Source organism: Triticum aestivum, chromosome 2B, assembly GCF_018294505.1.
Source record: "Triticum aestivum cultivar Chinese Spring chromosome 2B, IWGSC CS RefSeq v2.1, whole genome shotgun sequence".
In the NCBI taxonomy this organism is placed as follows: Eukaryota; Viridiplantae; Streptophyta; class Magnoliopsida; order Poales; family Poaceae; genus Triticum; species Triticum aestivum.
In genome coordinates this window covers 72,964,309-72,983,833 of record NC_057798.1, presented here as the reverse complement: position 1 = coordinate 72,983,833, position 19,525 = coordinate 72,964,309, and the positions used below count along the sequence as shown (strand labels likewise).

The window sequence follows — 19,525 nt, the reverse complement described above, 5'->3', positions numbered from 1 at the left end:
ACTCACTTTGTGCGCGGGTAATGAAGGGACGTTATTTCCCTGACTCTGATTTTATGGAGGCTACTGTTCCGCAATCAGCTTCAGCCATATGGCGAGCTATAGTGGACGGAAGAGGTGCGCTCCAAACGAGGCTGATCAAGAGGGTGGGCGATGGGAGTTCTATCTCTATTTGGAACGATCAGTGGATACCTGGTCTTTCCACCCTTGCCCCAACGGTCATGCCAGGAGGAACCACACTGGGTACTGTTGATGAGTTGATCGATACAGATAATTGGACTTGGCGACGGGAGCTAATCCGGGACACCTTCATAGCCCCTGATGCCGACGCAATTCTAAATATCCCACTACAACGGGGTGGTGGGGATGATTTCCAAGCCTGGGCCCATGAACAAAGTGGCATCTACTCTGTCAAATCTGCGTACCGTGCTCTAGTGAATCAGAACGAGCGAGTTGCACTAGATGAAGGGACGGTTACCAACACCTCACAGACGGACGAGTAGATGTGGAAGAAACTATGGAAGCTCAAAGTATTTCCGAAGGTACGTGTGTTCTGGTGGCGTGTGCCGAGGGGAATCCTACCAGATGAAAGCACTCTTCGGCGCCGTCACATTAAAGTTATAAGCAGATGCAATGTCTGCCTTGCGATGGATGAGGATTTAATGCATGCACTAATGCATTGCTCACATGCTAAACTATTCTGGGAGCAAGCCTTTGCCCTCTTTGGCACTCGGAGGCCGCGCTTGCACCCCAGTACATGGTCTCGGGACATCATTTGTGATGTTCAGTTTTCGGATACTGAAAGGGCTCCAATGATCTCAGTTATGTGGATGATATGGCACTGAAGAAACAGAATCACGCATGACGATGATCAGCTGGATCCCTTCTCTTCAGTTTGCCGCATCAGAGAGGACCTGGCCTTGTTGGATATCCCACAGTCTCATGCTTCGATACTCCCAGGTCATGGTTGGCGACCTCCTAATCTTGGTGTGGTTAAAATCAATACTGATGCGGCGCTAAATATGGACTCAGATAAAGTGGGTGCGGGGGGGGGGGGGGGGGGGGGGGGTTACCCGCTCAAGCAACGCTTGCTGGGTGCATGGAGCAAACCACATGTTGGAGTGACGGACCCGTTCATTGGTGAGACCCTGGCACTCCGAGATGGTGTTATATTTGCAAATTTGCGCGGTTTCACACATGTGAAAATGGAAACAGACTGCCTGGAGATTGTTAATCTCTGGAAAAATCGCCACACTAGTTATTCTGTGGTGGCACCTTTACTTCTAGAAGTTGGAGAGCTTGCTTTAGCTTTTGATTTATTTGATGTTCAACATGTATCCAGAGCGGCCAACGTACCGGCCCATCTTTGTGCAAAGCACGCCTGCACACTGATGGTCACCGAGAGTTGGACTGACTCGAGACCTTCCTTCCTACTCACCAGTTTATTGGCTGATGATGCAAGGAGTTCTTTCGTTGAATAAAAGCTCCTAGGTTTGAACGCAAAAAAAAAAGCGAACAAAAACTCTGCCATTCCCACACCCGCACAAGGAAACAACCGCGTTCTCGATTTCGCTCGCAGCTCCCTAACTAATTTTCGGGCCGATTCCAACTGAATCGTGCCTCTCAGATCCTTCTTTCTCTCCCCGGATTGAGAAAACCTGCGCTGCCGCTCCTCCCTCCTCCTCCTTCTGTGCACTTCCCCTCAATCAACCCCCGAGTCGACCCTGCCTCCGGTCGTCTCCCGCGCTCCTGCAAGCCGCTGCAGACCTCCTCAGCCGGTCAACCGCGCCCAACGCCCTCCTTCGCTTTCTCCCGCCAGTCCAAAACTCGCGTCGGTGTTGACCCCTCGCCTCGCTCCGCTGCCCGCAGCCCCACACCGGCGCATGGCGGCGGCGGCGGCCTCCAACGGGGGGGGGGGGGGGGGGGGCACCCAACGCACCGGTGCCCGGGTGCATCCATCTACAGCGAGGTGCAGACGAGCCGCACCGCGCACACACTGCCCCTCCCCTTCGTCCTCCGTCCTCCGCTCCCACTTCACGCTCGCCGACGAGCCGACCAGCACTACCGCTGGAAGCCCCGGTGAGTGATGAACGCCCTCTTTCCTGGGTTACGTCCTTCCCGGATCTTGGGCTGGATGGGTTTGAATTTGGGATTTGATGGTCGTCATTCAATCTTGCAGACGAGATAGCCAAGCTGTTCTCCAGCCTGCACGGCCGTGCTGCCGTCGGCCGAGCCGGTCGCGACGAAGCCGCTCAAGATCGGCGTTGTGCTTCCCGGTGGCCAGGTTCCAGGGGGACAATTGATCAGCATCTTTGGTAAGTGCGACTGATCTCCACCTGTGCGTTCGTTTAGCAATAGTTGAGACCAACTGAAATTGAAATCAGTGTTTATAATTGAATCGGAGAGCTGTTAGTGCATTGTCAGTCTCTTTTCTGATGGAAAATCTGAGGATAAATCTTGTTAGATTTTGTTGTTTTGTGGTGTTTCCTGTATAATTCCTATTGTTGCTTGTCATGGTTGGTGTTGTGGATCAGATTACCTGCAGGAGGATGCCAAAGGCAGCATCATGTATGGATTAAGGGAGGCCCGGCTGGTGTCATGAAGGGCAACTACGTCGAGCTGACTGCTGATTTCGTGTACCCCTACAGAAATCAGGTATGTCAGCATAACCTTTACTAAGCACGCCTACTGAAATTTCAATGTTTCATATAGAATTTTGTTATAACCATTTGCAAAACTGCAAGTGGCTCACCAGTAGAGATTTTGTTAAGGTACTTCCATGAATTAACAGATGCTATTTTTTTCTCTTGAAGTATCCTTGTGTGTAAGAAATTTCTGAGCATAAGCATGACAAATATATGATGGATACATACAGTTTTGTGGGTAATCTGAATTACTATTTCATGCACTGGACTGACATTACATGAATGATCATGTAGTACAATGAGAACTGGTAAATTCAAGGATGAATAGTGCTATTCTGATTTATCTCCACTTCTCCATATAGTCTGTTTTAGCCTCTTTACTGTAATCGGACAGGGAGTCTTTCCATTTGTGTGTCTTCAATGAGAATCTTGAACACATCTATGTTAGTTTAGATTATATTATTTCTTAACTCCATTTTGTGTTGCAATCTGCTGCTATTTTTACGGATGGATTGAACTGAATACTACTAATATTTTTATTATTTCAGTCGTCAGAGATTCAGAATTCTTGTTGTATCATGGATGTACTACCAGAGATGGTAAATGCTTTAGACGCTCTAAACTTTCTCGGGGGGGGGGGGGGGGGGGGGGATGCTCTAACTGAGAGGTACAAAGTTCCATCAATGTGCTTTTTAATTCAACCTGTACAAGAATATGGACCTCTTACCTACTAAATAAACCTGCAAAATTATACAGTGCGGAGATCTAAAAACAACATCATACCCGTTGAACACAGATTTTACAGTCCAGATACCCGCGCTAAACGTGTACAACCGACAATCTGAGATCAATACTTCTGCTCAGACAATCTAGATTGGTTATCAAAATTTCTTAGCAAAGCTCCTACACAAGCTTAAGAATATGCTTGCTACATATAATTTGATGTTCAAAGCCATATCTCGCGTCTCCTTTGCCTTGCACAAATTCATGGTATTTGCACGTATATTTCCCAGTTTGTATTCTTTCACTTCTATATATCATGGTATTAGTTATTTAGTTTCACTTCCTAACAGAAACGCCGATCGGAGAAAACAACCGGACCTCCATTGGTTCATAAGTTTTTAATATATTTTGCTAACGGTGCAGATACAAGTTTTAGTGTGATATGGTTGTTCTAAGTCATGTAATGAAGATGCATAAGACCTCATGCATTCGTACTACTTTTAGATATTTCTGGGCACTTACAAGTGAGCAACATTTTGCCTATTTTGGTCCTGATTGGCATCTTCCTTATCACACTATTTTTTACAGGGGTTAGCTTCTATTGGTTCCTCTATTCACTTTTTTTTTCTGACGAGAGGTTCTGAATGTTCCCTCAATGAAGCCTTATGTTCTCCTCAAAGAAGCCTTATGTCCGAGAATAAATTACCTATGTTTGAGTCCGAGTAATGTACAACAATTTGTAATTTTTCATTTGTATTTTTTCCTCGAACGAGAATTGGTGATTGGTATTCAGCTATTTTTTATATGCCGACAATGTTTTTTCTGCATATCGATTAACTGTCCGTTTACATATGATTCTCTGAGCCAGCTTTGAAGCTTTTCTTTCCTTAATTAGCATCACTTTGTAAAGAATAGTGTTTAATTCCTTGTACAACTCACCAGTATGTGCGCAAAATAGCAGCACTACACAAAATTTCCATCTTCTAGCCTGAAAATAGAAACCGATAACAACGCACAGTTTTGTTGCCTTCATTATGTTATTACATTGTTAAATTTTGTTCCTCCTATATTTAAATAATTGCTTCTTAGGATAAACTAAAAATATCACATTGTTATACGTGCGTGACTACTAGTGTGCCCCAAAAGAAGAAAGCATGCGCAAAATTTCATCTGGTAAAAAGAAACGTCAGTCCCAAGGCAAGAGGAGTGACAAAAAGGGAGAGATGGATGCACCAGCCGGGAATCGAACCCGGGTCTGTACCGTGGCAGGGTACTATTCTACCACTAGACCACTGGTGCTTGTAGAATGAACTTATTTAGAAGCTATATAATCGGTTTTCCATGAAGAAGTGCCGATGAACCGCAAGACGTAGTTTCATGACACAGCCTGACCTTTAAAAGCAAAGATGTAGTGCAATCGGCAGATAAAGCACGTGGTAAGTGTCGCAAGGAACGATAACAATCCGCGAATGCTTGCACACCAGCTACTGACGGGGTGCATGAATCGTCGTCGAGTTCTCAGAGAACAGGGCAAGTGAAGCTCAATGTCAGCAAGACAACAACCACGAGGAGAATTCATGTATCAAAAGCGCAACTGATAAATTCAGCATCAACGTTCTGAGAAATACAAATCAATATGCAAGAAAATTGGTGGTGAATGAAGCATACGGGTAGCCTGCTAGCTTCAGCTTCTCCGTCGCGCGCCGAAATGGGGAAATGATAGACAAGAATCATGGGAGGGACTGAATATAGCTGATGGTTTCAGTTTCAAAATCGAGGAAGCCCAGCTTATCAAATCTGCAGGAAGCCCTGCAGATATCTGAACAGGCAGTTCTTTGTTTCACTGATTATTTGTTGAGCACAGATACAGCTCTAGCTGCTTCATTCACCGCCAATTTCCCCTTGCGCTTTTCAATTGCCTCTGTGCAAACTTTGGTTGCATTCGTCAGAACTGTTATCCCCTGCTCCTGTTCACAACAATAATGCATAAAATCAGCATTATTTATGTCATGACTAAATTGTTTTTCTTTTGCAGGAAAAACTTTCGATTTATTCATCGTCTGTCAAAGGCAGTACAAAGAAAACTAGAAGTAAAAATTACATCTTGCTCCATAGACCACCTACCAACGACCACAAGCACTAGAGCGAGTAGAAGGTGCGTCGCCATCATCGCCCCTCACCCACTAGAGCCGGACAAACCTTATTGTAGTAGATTGTCGGAAGTCGTCGTGCTAAGTCCCAATAGAACCAACGCACTAGAACAGTAGCCGCCGCCGATAAAGAGAAGTATAGATCAGAAAGATCCAACCTGAAGGCACACGAGCACAGACGAATGACTCTTCGCTGGGTTAGGAATCAGTGTCTTCAACTCTTATGCAGTGATCCTCATGAGCACTGCATTAGATTCTTTCTGCATGTCAGGCATGGAGCCGAAGTTCGAGCACACCTTCATGGTGTTCTCGAACTTGGTGCGTTCACCAGCCGACCACCCGAGGAAGAAGGCCCTCCGGCCAATACCCCAAGGGAAGGGGTTGGCGTTGGAGCTGGAGCCGGAGCTCATGGCGACGGAGAGGAGGAAGGTTGATAGTGAGAGAAGAGAGGGGGTGGGTAAGTAGTGGTGGTCAGGTTGAGTAAATATAGGCGCGATGGAGAGGAGGAAGAGTGACAGTCATGCCGTTTTAACTACATGGTCTTCAATAAGCCATGAACTCTGTGTTGTGCCTGACTCCATGAATTGTGTAAAGATCGAGGAGAGCAATGAGATGGGCACGGAGGTGCTCCCGGCCGTTGACAAGAAGGGCAAGGAGGCGGTTCATCCAATGCCCGAGGTGGTGCTGCCGGCCACCGCCGAGGAAGAACCGAAAGCGCCAACGGTTGGCGACGACGAGCGCATGGAGGAGCCCCCTAGCAGCAAGCGCCGCAACTACGACGACTATCATAAGGAGGGTGGCCCAACTCACTTCTGCAAGGTCATCCTTGCACCGAAGCTTGAGTGCATCCCCTTGCCCCTGGACTTCACCAAGCACTTCGCCGCGGTGCCGATGGAGTTCAAGCTGAGGAACAACACCGGTTGCTCCTGGAGGGTAACGGTGAAGCTGATGAACGACAAGGTGACCCTGGATCAGGGTTGGGCCACCTTCCCCGTAGTTCATTAGATCAAGATCGGCTACATGGTGACGTTCAATCTCCTGACTCCCGACACCCTCAAAGTCATCATCTTCGACGACGATGGAATTGAAGTGGTCAACAAGTGCGGAAGGCACGACGAAGCCTTCGCCGCCAGGGACTAGGGTCAGGGCACCTCCTTCCTAAATACCATCGAGTCTGCTTTATGGTCTATGTGTTGAACTATTTGAACTATTGTTATGATGTGTGGTACTATGTTATCTGAACTATAATGTTAAGTAGTTGATGCTCTGTTTATGCTCTACTATGCTTATGATGTGCGGTACTTCCTTCGTTCTTTTTTACTTTGCGCATAACTCATAGCTCGCATACCAAGGAGAGCCTTGTTCGAAATTTTCTGGACAAGTTTGCCCCTTTTTTGCGTGGATTAGAGTACTAGTCGCCTCGAATTCCTCCCTGCATGTCACAGGTAATCTCTCTTTCCTCCATTTATGTTTCTGCATGCAAACTTGGAACTTGCGCCAGTTAAGCGGATTAATTGCTAGTGAAGCGGAAAGGCAGGGGCGGGCTGGGAAAGTTGCGTTACTCAAAGGATCGTGCAAAGTTGCGTTACTCAAGGGATCGCGCAGAGCATTTGGGGAAAAAAGAAAAAAAATTATACGCAGAGTATAAAGAATTGGAGGGAGTACATGGTTGTGTTGAAGTGTGCCGGTAACCTCACCAACTAGCCAAAGAGGGTACCACACACCAGACGTTGCATACAACCAAATACCATGCTTTGGATTTGTCCACTAACCTGGAGGCAACCAAACATCAAACAGTGTGGTTCAACTCATGCAGGCAAGAGGGCAAATAGGCAACCAAACAACTTACAAATGGTGCATTTGAGGCTGCATTTGCATAGCCAGACTGAGTTGAGAAAACTATACAATACAGGCTACTGTAGACTACGGCAACCAAACACTCCTTGTATGTACGTAAATTAGAGAGATCCGCCGGCTGACGAGGCGCCCGGTTCACTGGATGATGAAAATGAACTAGACATATCCTGACATACGTATTAATGTGTGCCAGCATGGCCGATCCATCATAATATCATGCATGGAGCAAGGTCGAAGGAAGCGCAGTTAAGAACAGGATAAGCTTCCCCCTTGCTGTATGCCTGTGTGCTCCTACAGGGCACTGGCTGCTGCAGCTAGCTGGAATTGGTGCTCAGCTAAGAGCAACTCCAACGGGTCGACTCAAACGGACGGCGCATTTGTCCGCTTTTTGTCCGTTTGGGTCGGCCGTCCGTCCGGCGTCCGCCCAGTTTTGCATTTGGGTCGGCAGTGCGCCCAACGCGCCGACCCATTTCATGCCCGCATTCAACTTTTAAATAAAAAGAGCCCGCGGCCGATCATGCTAGCGGCCATGTCTCATGCCAGCGCCGACATACTATGCCGGCTTCAAAAAGTATCATCACAGTTCATGCTGGCGCACTCGCCAGCCGGCCGGCACACATGTCAGCACACAAAAAAGGGTGGGACTTGAGTTCGACCACGCCATCTCTTGCCGGCACACCTGCCGGCATACAAAAAAGATGGCCCTCGCCGCCATAGATCACTCGTCGGCGAACTTGAGCATGTCGGCCTGCATCTTCTCGAACCACGGCCTCTTCCTTGGCGACACGGTGTTGAGATCCACCTTCATGATCTCCACCCCGGTCATCATGCTCGCAAGAGCCACTTTTTTCGCCTTGGTCTTGGCGTTGGCGGCCTCGATCTCTAGCATCCTGGCTTGCTTCTCCGGCTCGAGCTTGAACATCTTGACTTGCTTCTCGGCGTCAAGATCAAGCCTCCTCCTTTGGATCTCCATGAAAGCATCCATTTGCTCCGCCTTGAAACGTCGGCGCTCCTCCTCCCTTGAGTCCTTCTTATTCATCATGCCGTCCACGCTTGCGATCAAGGCGTTGGTGGCCGCATCTCGCTTGTCCTCCTTCTTGGAGTTGGTCTTGTTGGGGAACGTAGTAATTTCAAAAAATTTCCTACGCACACGCAAGACCATGGTGATGGCATAGCAACGAGAGGGGAGAGTGTTGTCCACGTACCCTCGTAGACCGTAAGCGGAAGCGTTATGACAACAAGGTTGATGTAGTCGTACGTCTTCACGATCTGACCGATCCAAGCACTGAACATACGGCACCTCCGAGTTCAGCACACGTTCAGCTCGATGACGATCCCCGGGCTCCGATCCAGCAAAGCTTCGAGGATGAGTTCCGTCAGCACGACGGCGTGGTGACGATGATGATGCTCTACCGGCGCAGGGCTTCGGCTAAACTCTGCGACGATATGACCGAGGTGGAATATGGTGGAGGGGGGCACCACACACGACTAAGGAATGATCCGTAGATCAACTTGTGTGTCATGGGGTGTCCCCCTGCCCCCGTATATAAAGGAGCAAGGGAGGAGGAGGCCGGCCCTAGGAGGAGGGCGCGCCAAGGGGAGTCCTACTCCCACCGGGAGTAGGACTCCTTCTTTCCTAGTCCAACTAGGAGAAGGGGGGAAGGAGGGAAGTGGAGAAGGAAGGGAGAGGGGGGCCGCGCCCCAAACCCTTTGTCCAATTCGGACTGGGCTTGGGAGGGGCGCGCGCCACCTCCTGGCTCCTTCACATTAAGGCCCATTAAGGCCCAATACTCTTCTCCGTATTCCCGTAACTTCCCGGTACTTCGAAAAATACCCGAATCACTCGGAACCTTTCCGAACTCCGAATATAGTCGTCCAATATATCGATCTTTACGTCTCAACCATTTCGAGACTCCTCGTCATGTCCCCGATCTCATCCGGGACTCCGAACTCCTTCGGTACATCAAAACTCATAAACTCATAATAAAACTGTCATCGAAACCTTAAGCGTGCGGACCCTACGGGTTCGAGAACTATGTAGACATAACCTAGAACTATTCTTGGTCAATAACCAATAGCTGAACCTGGATGCCCATATTGGCTCCTACATATTCTACGAAGATCTTTATCAGTCAAACCGCATAACAACATACTTTGTTCCTTTTGTCATCGGTATGTTACTTGCCCGAGATTTGATCGTCGGTATCCAATACCTAGTTCAATCTCGTTACCGGCAAGTCTCTTTACTTGTTCCGTAATGCATCATCCCGTAACCAACTCATTTGGTCACATTGCTTGCAAGGCTTATAATGATGTGCATTACCGAGAGGGCCCAGAGATACCTCTCCGACAATCAGAGTGACAAAACCTAATCTCGAAATACGCCAACTCAACATGTACCTTCGGAGACACCTGTAGTACTCCTTTATAATCACCCAGTTACGTTGTGACGTTTGGTAGTACCCAAAGTGTTCCTCCGATAAACGGGAGTTGCATAATTCTCATAGTTACAGGAACATGTATAAGTCATGAAGAAAGCAATAGCAACATCCTAAACGATCAAGTGCTAGGCTAACGGAATGGGTCATGTCAATCAGATCATTCTCCTAATGATGTGATCCCATTAATCAAATGACAACTCTTTTGTCCATGGCTAGGAAACATAACCATCTTTGATAAACGAGCTAGTCAAGTAGAGGCATACTAGTGACACTATGTTTGTCTATGTATTCACACATGTATTATGTTTCCGGTTAATACAATTCTAGCATGAATAATAAACATTTATCATGCAATAAGGAAATAAATAATAACTTTATTATTGCCTCTAGGGCATATTTCCTTCAGTCTCCCACTTGCACTAGAGTCAATAATCTAGTTCACATCGTTATGTGATTTAACACCAATATTCACATCTGCATGTGATTAATACACATAGTTCACATCATCATGTGATCAACACCCAAAGGGTTTACTAGAGTCAATAATCTAGTTCACATCGCTATATGATTAACACCCAAAAGAGTACTAAGATATGATCATGTTTTGCTCGTGAGAGAAGCTTAGTCAACGGGTCTGTCATATTTAGAGCCGTATGTATTTTGCAAATATTCTATGTCTACAATGCTATGCACGGAGCTACTCTAGTTAATTGCTCCCACTTTCAATATGTATCCAGATTGAGACTTAGAGTCATCTGGATCAATGTAAAAGTTTGCATCGATGTAACTTTTACAACGAACTCTTTTATCACCTCCATAATCGAGAAACATCTCCTTATTCGACTAAGGATAATTTTGACCAATGTCCAGTGATCTACTCTTAGATCACTATTGTACTCCCTTGCCAAACCAGGGCAGAGTATACAATAGTTCTGGTCCATAGCATGGCATACTTTTATAGAACCTATGACTGATGCATAGGGAATGACTTTCATTCTCTTTCTATTTTCTGTCGTGGTTGGGATTTGAGTCTTACTCAATTTCACACCTTGCAGCACAGGCAAGAACTCTTTCTTTGACTGTTCCATTTTGAACTATTTCAAAATTTTATCAAGGTATGTACTCATTGCAAAATCTTATCAAACGTCTTGATCTATCTCAATAGATCTTGATGCTTAATATGTAAGCAGCTTCACTGAGGTCTTTCTTTGAAAAACTCCTTTCAAACACTCCTTTATGCTTTGCAGAATAATTCTACATTATTTCCGATCAACAATATGTCATTCACATATACCTATCAGAAATGTTGTAGTGCTCCCACTCACTTTCTTGTAAATACAGGTCTTTCCAAAAGTCTGTATAAAACCATATGCTTTGATCAACTTATCAAAGCGTATATTCCAACTCCGAGATGCTTGCACCAGTCCATTGACGGATCGCTGGAGCTTGCACATTTTGTTAGCACCTTTAGGATTAGCAAAACCTTCTGGTTGCATCATATACAACTCTTCTTTAAAAATCCATTAAGGAATGCAGTTTTGAAATCCATTTGCCAGATTTCATAAAAGGTGGCAATTGCTAACATGATTCGGACAAACTTAAGCATCGCTACAGTTGAGAAAATCTCATTGTAGTCAACACCTTGAACTTGTCAAAAAACCTTTCACAACAAGTCGAGCTTTGTAGATAGTAACACTACTATCAGTGTCCGTCTTCCTCTTGAAGATCCATTTATTTAATTTGGCTTGCTGATCATCGAGCAAGTCAACCAAAGTCCACACTTTGTTCTCATATATGGATCCTATCTCAGATTTTATGGCCTCAAGCCATTTCGCGGAATCTGGGCTCATCATCGCTTCCTCATAGTTCGAGGTTCATCATGGTCTAGTAACATGACTTCTAGAACACGATTACCGTACCACTCTGGTGCGGATCTTATTCTGGAAGACCTACGAGGTTCGGTAGTAACTTGATCTGAAGCTTCATGATCATCATCATTAGCTTCCTCACTAATTGGTGTAGGAATCACAGGAACTAATTTCTGTGATGAACTACTTTCCAATAAGGGAGCAGGTACAGTTACCTCATCAAGTTCTACTTTCCTCCCACTCACTTCTTTCGAGAGAAACTCCTTCTCTAGAAAGGATCCATCTTAGCAACGAATAACTTGCCTTCGGATCTGTGATAGAAGGTGTACCCAACAGTTTCCTTTGGGTATTCTATGAAGACGCACTTCTCCGATTTAGGTTTGAGCTTATCAGGCTGAAACTTTTTCACATAAGCATCGCAGCCCCAAACTTTAAGAAATGACAACTTTGGTTTCTTGCCAAACCACAGTTCATAAGGCGTCGTCTCAACGGATTTTGATGGTGCCCTATTTAAAGTGAATGCAACTGTCTCTAATGCATAACCCAAAACGATAGTGGTAAATCGGTAAGAGACATCATAGATTGCACTATATCCAATAAAGTATTGTTATGACGTTCGGACACACCATTAAGCTGTGGTGTTCCAGGTGGCATGAGTTTGTGAAACTATTCCACATTGTTTTAATTGAAGACCAAACTCGTAACTCAAATATTCTACTCCACGATCAGATCGTGGAAACTTTATTTTCTTGTTACGATGATTCTCCACTTCACTCTGAAATCCTTTGAATTTTTCAAATATTTCATACTTGTGTTTCATTAAGTAGATATACTCATATCTGCTCAAATAATCTTGTGAAGGTCAGAAAATAACGATACTCACCATGAGCATCAACACTCATTGGATCTCGTACATCAGTATGTATTATTTCCAACAAATCTGTTACTCGCTCCATTGTTCCAGAGAACGGAGTCTTAGTCATCTTGCCCATGAGGCATGGTTCACAAGCATCAAGTGATTCATAATCAAGTGATTCCACAAGTCCATCAGCATGGAGTTTCTTCATGCGCTTTACACCAATATGACCTAAATGGCAGTGTCACAAATAAGTTGCACTATCATTATTAAATTTACATCTTTTGTCTTCAATATTATGAATATGTGTATCACACGATCGAGATCCAACAAACCTTTTTCATTGGGTGTATGACCATAGAAGGTTTTATTCATGTAAACAGAATAACAATTATTCTCTAACTTACATGAATAACCGTATTGCAGTAAACATGATCAAATCACATTCATGCTCAACGCAAATACCAAATAACATTTATTTAAGTTCAACACTAATCCCGAAAGTATAGGGAGTGTGCGACGATGATCATATCAATCTTGGAACTACTTCCAACACTCATCGTCACTTCCCCTTCGACTAGTTTCTGTTTATTCTGTAACTCCTGTTTCGAGTTACTAATCTTAGCAACCGAACAAGTATCAAATACTCAGGGGCTACTATAAATACTAGTAAGGTACACATCAATAACTTGTATATCAAATATACCCTTGTTCACTTTGCCATCCTTCTTATCCACCAAATATTCAGGGTATTTCCGTTTCCAGTGACCATTTCCTTTGCAGTGTAAGCACTCAGTTTCAGGCTTTGGTTCAGCTTTGGGCTTCTTCGCGGAGTGACAACTTGCTTGCCATTCTACTTGAAGTTCCCTTTCTTTCCCTTTGCCCTTTTCTTGAAACTAGTGGTCTTGTCAATCATCAACACTTGATGCTCTTTTCTTGATTTCTACCTTCGTCGATTTCAGCATCACGAAGAGCTCGGGAATCGTTTTCGTCATCCCTTGCATTATAGTTCATCACGAAGTTTCAGTAACTTGGTGATGGTGACTAGAGAACTCTGTCAATCACTATCTTATCTGGAAGATTAACTCCCACTTGATTCAAGCGATTGTAGTACTCAGACAATCTAAGTATTTGCTCACTAGTTGAGCGATTCTCCTCCATCTTTTAGCCATAGAACTTGTTGGAGACTTCATATCTCTCAACTCGGGTATTTGCTTGAAATATTAACTTCAACTCCTGGAACATCTCATATGGTCCATGACGCTCAAAACGTCTTTGAAGTCCCGATTCTAAGCCGTTAAGCATGGTGCACTAAACTATCAAGTAGTCATCATATTGAGCTAGCCAAACGTTCATAACGTCTGCATCTGCTCCTGCAATAGGTTTGTCACCTAGCGGTGCATCAAGGACATAATTCTTCTACGCAGCAATGAGGATAAACCTCAGATCACGGATCCAATCCGCATCATTGCTACTAACATTTTTCAATACAATTTTCTCTAGGAACATATCAAAATAAACATATGAAAGCAACAACGTGAGCTATTGATCTACAACATAATTTGCAAAATACTACCAGGACTAAGTTCATGATAAATTTAAGTTCAATTAATCATATTACTTAAGAACTCCCACTTAGACAGACATCTCTCTAGTCATCTAAGTGATCACGTGATCCAAATCAACTAAACCATGTCCGATCATCACGTGAGATGGAGTAGTTTTCAATGGTGAACATCACTATGTTGATCATATCTACTATATGATTCACGCTCGACCTTTCGGTCTCCGTGTTCCGAGGCCATATCTGTATATGCTAGGCTTGTCAAGTTTAACCTGAGTATTCCGCGTGCGCAACTGTTTTGCACCCGTTGTATTTGAACGTAGAGCCTATCACACCCGATCATCACGTGGTGTCTCAGCACGAAGAACTTTCGCAACGGTGCATACTCAGGGAGAACACTTCTTGATAATTAGTGAGAGAACATCTTAAAATGCTACCGTCAATCAAAGCAAGATAAGATGCATAAAGGATAAACATCACATGCAATCAATATAAGTGATATGATATGTCCATCATCATCTTGTGGTTGTGATCTCCATCTCCGAAGCACCATCGTGATCACCATCGTCACCGGCGCGACACCTTGATCTCCATCGTAGCATCGTTATCGTTACGCCATCTATTGCTTCTACGACTATTGCTACCGCTTACTGATAAAGTAAAGCAATTACAGGGCGTTTGCATTTCATACAATAAAGCAACAACCATGTGGCTCCTGCCAGTTGCCGATAACTTCGGTTACAAAACATGATCATTTTATACAATAAAATATAGCATCACGTCTTGACCATATCACATCACAACATGCCCTGCAAAAACAAGTTAGACGTCCTCTACTTTGTTGTTGCAAATTTTACGTGGCTGCTACGGGCTGAGCAAGAACCGTTCTTACCTACGCATCAAAAACCACAACGATAGTTCGTCAAGTTAGTGTTGTTTTAACCTTCGCAAGGACCGGGCGTAGCCACACTCGATTTAGCTAAAGTGAGATAGACAGACACCCGCCAGCCACCTTTAAGCACGAGTGCTCGTAACGGTGAAACCAGTCTCGCGTAAGCGTACGCGTAATGTCGGTCCGGGCCGCTTCATCTCACAATACCGCCGAACCAAAGTATGACATGCTGGTAAGCAGTATGACTTGTATCGCCCACAACTCACTTGTGCTCTACTCGTGCATATGACATCTACGCATAAAACCTGGCTCTGATACCACTATTGGGGAACGTAGTAATTTCAAAAAAATTCCTACGCACACGCAAGATCATGGTGATGGCATAGCAACGAGAGGGGAGAGTGTTGTCCACGTACCCTCGTAGACCGTAAGCGGAAGTGTTATGACAACGCGGTTGATGTAGTCGTACGTCTTCACGATCTGACCGATCCAAGCACCGAACGTACGGCACCTCCGAGTTCAGCACACGTCCAGCTCGATGACGATCTCCGGGCTCCGATCCAGCAAAGCTTCGGGGATGAGTTCCGTCAGCACAACGGTGTGGTGACGATGATGATGCTCTACCGGCGCAGGGCTTCGCCTAAACTCTGCGACGATATGACCGAGGTGGAATATGGTGGAGGGGGGCACCACACACGGCTAAGGAACGATCCGTAGATCAACTTGTGTGTCATGGGGTGCCCCCTGCCCCCGTATATAAAGGAGCAAGGGATGAGGAGGCCGGCCCTAGGAGGAGGGCGCGCCAAGGGGAGTCCTACTCCCACCGGGAGTAGGACTCATTCTTTCCTAGTCCAACTAGGAGAAGGGGGGAAGGAGGGAAGTGGAGAAGGAAGGGAGAGGGGGCCGCGCCCCAAACCCTTTGTCCAATTCAGACTGGGCTTGGGAGGGGCGCGCGCCACCTCCTGGCTCCTTCCCATTAAGGCCCATTAAGGCCCAATACTCTTCCCCGTATTCCCGTAACTCCGTGGTACTCCGAAAAATACCCGAATCACTCGGAACCTTTCCGAACTCCGAATATAGTCGTCCAATATATCGATCTTTACGTCTCAACCATTTCGAGACTCCTCGTCATGTCCCCGATCTCATCCGGGACTCCGAACTCCTTCGGTACATCAAAACTCATAAACTCATAATAAAACTGTCATCGAAACCTTAAGCGTGTGGACCCTACGGGTTCGAGAACTATGTAGACATGACCTAGAACTATTCTTGGTCAATAACCAATAGCGGAACCTGGATGCTCATATTGGCTCCTACATATTCTACGAAGATCTTTATCGGTCAAACCGCATAACAACATACGTTGTTCCCTTTGTCATCGGTATGTTACTTGCCCGAGATTCGATTGTCGGTATCCAATACCTAGTTCAATCTCGTTACCGGCAAGTCTCTTTACTCGTTACGTAATGCATCATTCTGTAACTAACTCATTAGCTACATTGCTTGCAAGGCTTATAGTGATGTGCATTACCGAGAGGGCCCAGAGATACCTCTCCGACAATCGGAGTGACAAAACCTAATCTCGAAATACGCCAACCCAACATGTACCTTTGGAGACACCTGTAGTACTCCTTTATAATCACCCAGTTACGTTGTGACGTTTGGTAGCACCCAAAGTGTTCCTCTGGTAAACGGGAGTTGCATAATCTCATAATTACAGGAACATGTATAAGTCATGAAGAAAGCAATAGCAATATACTAAACGATCAAGTGCTAGGCTAACGGAATGGGTCATGTCAATCACATCATTCTCCTAATTAATGAGCTAGTCAAATGATAACACATGTCTATGGTTAGGAAACATAATCATCTTTGATTAATGAGCTAGTCAAGTAGAGGCATACTAGTGATTATATGTTTGTCTATGTATTCACACATGTATCATGTTTCCGGTTAATACAATTCTAACATGAATAATAAACATTTATCATGAAATAAGGAAATAAATAATAACTTTATTATTGCCTCTAGGGCATATTTCCTTCAGGTCTTCCCCCGCGGCCGTGCCGGCTCGCCCTCCCCAACATCTTCCACGGCTTTCTTCCCCCCGCGTGCCTTGAGTGCGGCATATTGTGCCTTGAACTTATCTTCGTCCTTGATGACCCGATAGGAATGGGAGAGGTTGAAGCACTTGCCATTGTGTTGAACCTTGAATGCCTCCAAAGCTTGAAATGCCTACAAAATGTTTCCATGCAAGCATATGGGCAAGTGATAGCAAGGATGATCTTGATGACACAAAAGAGGGTGGCTTGCTTGCTATCATACCATGTCTTGCATGCCGATGCCGCTCACGGGGCGGGCCTTGACGCTCTCAAGGGTGGCGCAAAATTTGTTGCACTCTTGTTGGATCACCCTCCACCGCTTGAAAATGGAGACCCACCCGCGTGTGCTCACAAATTGATAAGGTGGAAACTTCTTGCGCTCATGGAACTCTCGGTGCACACGAGTCCAAAAGGTCGAATGCTTTTGCTCGGCGCCCGTCTTCGGGTCTTGTCTAATGTCTCGCCAACACTCGCAAAGAAGCTTGTCCTCGGCCGTCGTGTACGCCTTCGTACGCTTGCTCTTGTGCTTGGGCTTAGGACCGGCGGTTTGGTTGGCGAGCTCGTCCTCGAACAATGGCTCCACGTCGATGTCGCACTCGTCCTCTTCCTCTAGCCCGTAGTCGTCCGGGAACTCGTGGTCGAGGGGGAAGCCATCCAGGTCGACGCCGACCTGATCACGCATGAACGTTGCCTGGTCGGGATCATAGCCAGCGGCCGGCGTGAACGCCCCGCGGCCGTCCTGGCTTTGTGTCTCGTCGAGAACGTAGCCAGCGCCTGGCGCACCGGCCTTGAAGATGAGGTTTTGCATGAAGTACTCATCGACGGCGGACGGCATTCCCTCGAACAGGTTACGGGTGTCTGGGAGCCTGCCCGCCGGCGTCTGCCGCGCGCGTTTCCTCGTGTCGCCGGACGACGAGCCACCAACCACCGGGGTGGCGTTGAGGTCGATGGGCGCTGGCTTAGGCGTGGAAGGCGCGACTACGCTCACATCGGGCCGGTGAGCACTCCCCGGAGAGGCGGGAGGCCTGTGGGTAGACGTGGAAGCCGGGGACCGGGTTGCAAGCCGACGCGCGGGGTGACTCAGGCAGCACCATCCGAGGAAGCACCGATGAGCCGGTGTTGGCCGCGGCGACGGCGGCTTGGACGAGGCCGTGCTGGCTAGGGTTTACCCCTAGCATGTAGAGCGCCTCCCTCGTTGCCGCCGCGACGCGGGCATTGGTGAACTCCTGCTGCGCGGCCGCCACGACGGCGGCCTGCGCGGCGGCCTCATTCCTCGCGTCCGCGGCGTGCCTCCGGCCCTTCCTCTTGGCCGACTTCCTTGCCCGTTGTTCGGGCGCCAGCGCCTTCTTCGGCTTGGTCGCGGCGGCGGTCTTGCGCGGGGCACGAGGCTTGTCTTTCTCGGAGGGGGCGACGGCGCCGGACGAGGCGAGGGAGGCGAGGCCGGCGGTGGCTGCGAGGTCGAGGTCGAGGTTGATGACGTCGTCCATGGTTGGGGCGGGAGCGAGCGCGCGCGGATGGGTGCGTTTTTGGGGAAAATTGGGGAAAATGGTGGTGGCTGCCACCGACCGGCGGACCCGGGGAGAAGAGTAGGCGCGCGCGCCCCCGTCTCATGTCCGCGCCGACGCAAATCAGGCTCAAAATTGGACCGGGAATGGGTTGCCCGCGGACAAAAAAGGACGCGCGTCCGTTTGGGTCGGCGCGTTGGGCCGCCGATTTTGTCCGCGCCGACCCAAACGGACGCGGACAGACGAAATGGGTCGCCCCATTGAAATTGCTCTAATCGATCCTGCTGCGGAAAAGAAAGCTTCCAGCCCTATGTGCCGGCACTGCAAGTCTGCAACTTGGGGCAAAGCTACAGAAATCAATATATGAGCTCTGGTTTGCTTGGACAGAAAACGAACACCGTGCAGCCCACTGTTTCCAAAACAAAACTGTGGGCTCTGTTGTAGTAACTTGATTTCCGGCTGGGCTGGCCGCTTCTTCTTCTCCTTCTAGTGGGTGCGGCACGTCCATGCCATTCATGATTCATCTACACGGGAACAGTTTTTTGTCCGGAGACACATCAACTGGCTTTGATGAGTATTTTGACTATTTTCTGGCCGTGATGTATGTGCTGACAGAGGGTTCGAAATGCCACGTGACTAGCACTTTTGCGCACTTAAGAATTGTTCATTCATATCAAAGTCCAGTCGAGAGCGGTTAACAATTTCTGACTAGCCTGTCGGTCCATGTCTATCCATGTCTCGCCTGGTCAGCTTCATCATATCTCTTAGAGCATCTCAGGCCGTTGTGCCCTTTCAGAGACGTTTTTTTGTCCCGCTGGGGCTGCGCCGGCGCAAATTTTGGGTTTGGGAAAAAAAATTCAGCCATCCCCACCCCCAAGCATCTCTGCACCTCGACGAGGAGGACACGTGACGATAGCTCGGAGGT

General features: G+C 46.9%; 1 long non-coding RNA gene and 1 other non-coding gene across 2 annotated transcripts; one reads left to right on the top strand and one right to left on the bottom strand.

The window, feature by feature from the left end:
- The first annotated feature begins 1,922 nt into the window (after positions 1-1,922).
- LOC123040509 (uncharacterized) lies at positions 1,923-3,255 on the top strand. The gene is made up of 3 exons (XR_006418173.1): positions 1,923-2,076; positions 2,177-2,312; positions 2,532-3,255. It is a non-coding gene; the product is annotated as an uncharacterized lncRNA (long non-coding RNA).
- A 1,338-nt stretch (positions 3,256-4,593) lies between these two features.
- TRNAG-GCC (transfer RNA glycine (anticodon GCC)) lies at positions 4,594-4,664 on the bottom strand. Its single transcript has one exon. It is a non-coding gene; the product is annotated as a tRNA-Gly (tRNA).
- Between the last annotated feature and the right edge of the window lie 14,861 nt (positions 4,665-19,525).